Genomic DNA, 6113 nt, shown 5'->3' with positions numbered 1-6113 from the left:
GAGTAAGGAAAGCCTCTTTAACAAATTGTGCTGGCAAAATTGGACTGCTACATTCAAAAAATGGCCTCAGATCTCTGCCTAACACCATGTACAAAAGTAAGATCAAAACGGATTAAAGGCATCAACATCAGACCAGAATCCACAAGGTACATTGAAGACAAAGTTGTCAAAACCCTCCATGACATTGAAGCTAATGGTATCTTCAAAGATGTCACACCACTGGCTGAGCCAGTGAAAACAGAGATAGATAAATGGGACTATCTTTTTTTTTTAATATAATTTATTTATTTATTGGATCACTGTGGGAAAAGTTACAGAGTTTTCGGGTTTAGGTCTCAGTCATGTAGATACCAAACACATTTCCCTTTACCAATAGTCATTTTTAACCCCGAACCCCAATAGACCCCCACCTCCCACCCCTCCCAATTCTTGTGAGGCAGATGAGTTCTAGTTAATACTCTATCTACTTTGACTAGATAGATTATTTCGATAGAAGATGCACAATTATTGTTTAGAGTTTACGACCCACCCCCCACAATCAGACATGCTGAAACAGCGTTGTGAAATGATTTGGTTTCTACAACTTGGTTTTAGAATAAAGTGATGTCGCGCGGCCGCTATCGCGGCCGCGCGGTTTTGAATTTCTGCTATTTTACTTATTGACCCTGGAAGAATTTCTATTAAAAGTTAGCTAGTTAAGAGATTGGTTTGTGTGCCCTGGAGTTGTGGCCGTGCCGGAGAGCCGCTCGTGGGGGGCAGCTGGCGACCTCGGTGGGCCGTGGGGGACGGCCCACAAAGCCCCCCTTCCCATGAGGTCCCTGCCGCTCCCGCCAGCCCCGGCTCAAACCTGCTTTCCACAAGGCTCCCGTGTGGCCGCCATCTTTCTTTCCAGAGAGGAGCGGGCGGGCTGGTCAACGCCCTTTCCCCTCCGGGCAGGCTTGGTGGCGCGCGGTTTAACACAAGTCCATTTGCTTTTCTGCTCCAAGCGGCTGGTTCTCTGTGCTAAGTCCTTGTGCCTCCGGGGCCGTGGCCATGCCGGAGAGCCGCTCGTGGGGGGCAGCTGGCGACCTCGGTGGGGCGTGGGGGACGGCCCACAAAGCCCCCCTTTAAATGGGACTATCTTAAACTAAGAAGCTTCTGTACCTCAAAAGAAACAGTGACCGAAATGCAAAGACAGTCTACACAATGGGAAAGGATATTCGCTGAATACACATCTGACAAGGGTTTGATATCAAGGATATATAAACTCCACAAGAAGAAAACATCCAACCACATCAAAAAATGGGGCAATAAAATGAACAGAAACTTTCTCAAAGAAGAAATCCGAATGCCAAAAAGGCACACGAGAAAATGCTCTACATCATTAATCATCAGGGAGATGCAGATCAAAACCACAATGAGATACCATATCACACCTCAGAGTCTGGCCCAGATCCAAATGAACAAAAGCAACCAGTGCTGGAGTGGATGTGGCGAGAAAGGGACCCTCCTTCCCTGTTGGTGGGAATGCCGACTCATTCAGCCCTTTTGGAAAACAGTATGGATGATTCTCAAAAAACTAGAAATTGAGCTCCCATTTGACCCAACAATACCACTCCTGGGAATATATACCAGAGAGGCAAAAATATATAGTCGAAGTGACATCTGCACTTGCTTGTTCATTGCAGCACTCTTTACAATAGCCAGAATCTGGGAAAAACCTGAGTGCCCAAGAACAAATGACTGGTTAAAGAAACTTTGGTACATCTACACAATGGAGTACTATGTAGCTGTTAGAAAAGATGAAGTCATGAAATTTACATACAAGTGGTACTACATGGAAAGTATCATGCTAAGCAACGTGAGTCAGAAAGAGAGGGATAGACATTAAAAGATCACATTCATCTGGGGGACATAAAATAACAAAATAGGAGATTAATACCCAAGAATAGCCGAGATCAGTACCAGGAGGATTACTCCATGGCTTAGAGGCCAGCTGGGCATTCTAGGGGAAAGGGCAGCTCAGATAGAGAAGGGAGCGCCAAATAAAGGGTGTTTGGAGGATCCTCCCAGGAGGGGAGATGAATGTTGAAAGTAGACTATGGACTGAATATGATTGCCACTCAATGCCTCTTTTGCAGAACACAACACCCAAAAGGAGAGAGAAAACAAAAGGGAATGCCTTGCCACAGAGGCAGGATGGGATGGGGGGATGGGTTTGAGACGGATACTGGGATCCATGGTGGTGGAAAATGGGCACTGGTGGAGGGATGGGTATTTGATCATTGTATAATCGAAACCCAAGCACAAAAATTTGTAAGTCTACAACTGTACCTCATGGTGTTTTACTAATAAAAATTAATAATAAAAAAAAGATATAGAACTGATGAAATTGGATCAAAGTAAAACAACAAAACGACAGATGAAACAAACTACAGGAGATGTCTTTATTTGTTCCTGAAAGAAACTGCATGTTCAATTTTTCAGTCAATTTCCTTTTCAGGTAATATATAAAGCATTATAATTCCCATAGATTTTAATAAAGTGCTACTATAGCAATTTCCGTTTTCATATGAAATAGGTTTTATTCCCATGTAGTTCATTTAGAATTTAACTGGAAAATAAAGTTTGCATCATTTGGACTGTCTTTGCCAGATCACAATACTAACTTTTTGAGAAGTCTTACTACTAAATATCACACAATTATGGGAGTCCAGGTATTAAAAATCAAATTGATTTTGTACTTTTGGACCATTTTAGTACTTACTAAATTTATTTTCAGATAAGTTTGGTGAAAAACTTGAATCTTAAAGCTGATTTTGTTTGAAACTGATCTTCTTATAATAATTAGTAGCATCTATCTGTAGCTTCAAAAGCAACATGACTTGGGGTCAGAGTGATAGTACAGCAGGTAAGGTGCTTACCTTGCAGGTGTCCAACCAAGGTTTAATCCCTAGCATCCCATATGGTCCTCCAAGCACCAATAGGAATAATCCCTGAGCACAGAGTCAGAAGTATGCCCTGAGTGCCATTGAATGTGGCTCAAAACCCAGAAAAACAGAAACAAAAAGCAACATTGATTATTGAACACTATATAGATCTGAGAAGTAGTATCACCTTAAAAGTTGGAGGAAGAGTTCCTTGTTCTTACATTAGTGCTTTATCTTCTTAACGGGGATTATACAAAACACAAATTTATGCTATTCAACATGACTTCCTAAGAGGTAACAGATATGGCCAAAAATAACTACTGGCAAAGATATAAATTGTGATAGTACTATCTAGGAGAGAATATTTTATTACCAAAATGTTTCCTGAAAGATAAAATGCCCAAATAAATATCATAAAATATACACCAAAGTACAAAACTTATCAAAGCAATCTACAACATGTTCAACATGTGCGTTCCATTTTTCTGATGGCATATTCATTAAAATAAAAAAAATCCTTGGAGTCAGAATTATAAGCTATCATGATCCAGACTCACAAATAAATCTCGGAGGAGATCAACAAGCTGCAGAGATGCCTCCAGACCCCGCGCCAGACTGAACCTCATATTCAGAGCACTCTGGATAGTGTCCTTCACCTGCTCTAACAGAGTCCCAGCAGCTGAAAACCTCCAGAACCAGGTATTAAAAATCATGCTCATATTCGATCTCCAGAAGCTTGGATGAACCTCATCCATGAATGAAATCTGTTAAAAACCTCAGGTATGCAGGTTTTGTGACCAAAATCCTCAGGCTCTCACGGAGTTGGGGATGGGCAATCTACTTGCATCTCCTATTCTTCCAGGAGCTTGGCCCACAAACTGCCTCTGGTGCCATTTAAGCTCATTAACAGGCCATGATCCAGAGACTCACAAATAAATCTCAGAAGAGATCAGCAAGCTTCAGAGATGCCTCCAAACCCCAAAGCTACCAGTCTGTTAAAAATTTAACTCCAACTGTATCACCTTATTTAAAATTTTAGAATACCTGGAGCACACAGCTGCGAATACTCTATACTACTAATGTCCCAGTAATAGCACACATTGGATAAAATGTAGAGTAGAGGTCAACCAATCTCAATTTAAAAAAATTAGCACACTGAGCTCAACCTGTAACAACGTGTTGGTAATCTCTTATACAGGGGCTCAATGGCTCCAGGGTGAGATACACCAATCTTCACACACTTTCTTCTAAGAAAACCATTTTTTATAATTTTTAGAGAATTACTCATAACAAGTAATAGAAAATAAATTATTTAGGACCTACTATTGGGGCAGGCTTAGATGGTACTTGAGAAAAATTCTAAATAATAATGGTCAGTCCAAGAGAAAAGTAAAAAAAAACAAAATTAAAAAAAAATTCTAAATAATGGTGGTGGGTAAGGTATAATGGTGGTGGGATTGGTGTTGGAATATTGAATGTAATAAATTATTGTGAACAACCTTATAAAGATTAATCTTTTTTAATTACAAGCCAAATTCTAAGAATCAAAAGCAATCATTTGTAATGCATGCCTTATACCTGATTAAAAATGTTTGGACAGGGAAGGGAGCAATAGCACAGCGGATAGGGTGTTTGCCTTGCACCCAGTCAACCTGGGTTCGATTCCCAGCATCCCATATGGTCCCCTAAGCTTCGCCAGGAGTAATTCCTGAGTGCATGAGCCAGGAGTAACCTCTGTGCATCACCAGGTGTGCAGGTGTGACCCAAAAAGCAAAAAAAAAATGTTTGGATATTATATATTTTATAGAGGGCTTTTTCCTCCCATTTTTTCAACCTTAAATATGTACCATTTTATTGGTTAAAAAATACATGTTTTTACTTTTTTCATTTTGGGGAACACCCTCTGTTCTCAGGGCTTACTCCTGTCCCTGTGAACAGGTTTCACTCCTGGCAGGCTCTGGGGACCACATGCGGTGCAGGGAATAGAACCCAGTTTTGTCACATGCAAAGCAAATACCCTTCCCTCTGCACCATCAGTCTAGCCCCTAAACATTTTTTAAATGTGAATGTGAATATTTATATTACATTTTGAAGCTGATTTCGTGTGTTTGCTTAACTGGGACAGCATTTAAACCACTATTGTATTCAAGCCTGTGTTTCTAAAATTAAGACTGCAATATGTAGCCTCAATGACATTTCTTAAATCCAAAAGTAAATCTAAAAAAACATGCCATGAAAAACCTTGAGGTGAAATTTTCATGCCCGCATGTAGGTCTCTGTCTCTGGCTTGCGTGACCTCCAGTGTCTCGAATCAGACTCAGCCTGGAGCAGCTCCTGGGCCAGGTGGATCTCTGGGGCACCAGAATCTTACATGCCATGAATATAGCACAGGCAGGGGAAGTTCCACAGCTTCTGCAGGGTCATACATAGGTAAGTGCTTTCTCTGTCTGGGACACCCAAACCCGTGTCTGAGAGGAGACATGCACAAGGATGAGTTCTCTGACATCCCAGGGTCTTGCTGAAGAACACCCCACTCCTCTTCCAGGGTCTTTTCTCTGTAGCGCAAATATGGCTGAAATACTAGCTTCAGTCTATCAGTCTAGGATATAGTGATGATGTCCTTTCTGGTTCAACAAGCTATCCTCAGCTGTCTCTTTTGTGCTCAGGAATGTGTGCTGGTGGTGTTTGCTGGCTAGGTTGTTTCTCTGTGGAAAGTAGCATCAAGCAATCTCTAAAGGGTCTTATCAAGTGGGGAGAAATGGTGCTGGGTTGCCTCCTTTCCATGCTAGTAAAGGCCAGTGGGTGAGTTCCCTGCAATTACAGTCAGAGCTGAGAGCACTGTGCAGGACAGGACTACATCACAGCGCATCCAGATAGCCACCCAGGAAGAGGATGCAGCTTAGAGGAGCTGCTGAGTTTCTGTCTTGCTTCATGGGGCTGTGCGCACCTCCCACAGTATTGGCAGGCAGGTGTGTGTGTGTGTGGGGGGGGGGTTACTGCACCTCACTTTTTCTTTTCTTCTTTTTAATTTTTATATATTTTTTTGGTTTGGGGGCCACACCTGGTGATGCTCAGGGTTTATTCCTGCTTCTGCCTTCACAAATTACATCTGGTGGTGCTCAGGGGACCATATGTGGTGCCAGGAATTAAATCCAGATTAACTGCATGCCAGGCAAACACCCTATCCGCTGAATTTTAACTCCA

This window comes from Sorex fumeus, unplaced genomic scaffold, assembly GCF_029834395.1.
Source record: "Sorex fumeus unplaced genomic scaffold, SorFum_2.1 ptg000086l, whole genome shotgun sequence".
Classification (NCBI taxonomy): Eukaryota; Metazoa; Chordata; class Mammalia; order Eulipotyphla; family Soricidae; genus Sorex; species Sorex fumeus.
The sequence above is the reverse complement of the archived record's forward strand: the minus strand, read 5'-3'. Positions refer to the sequence as shown.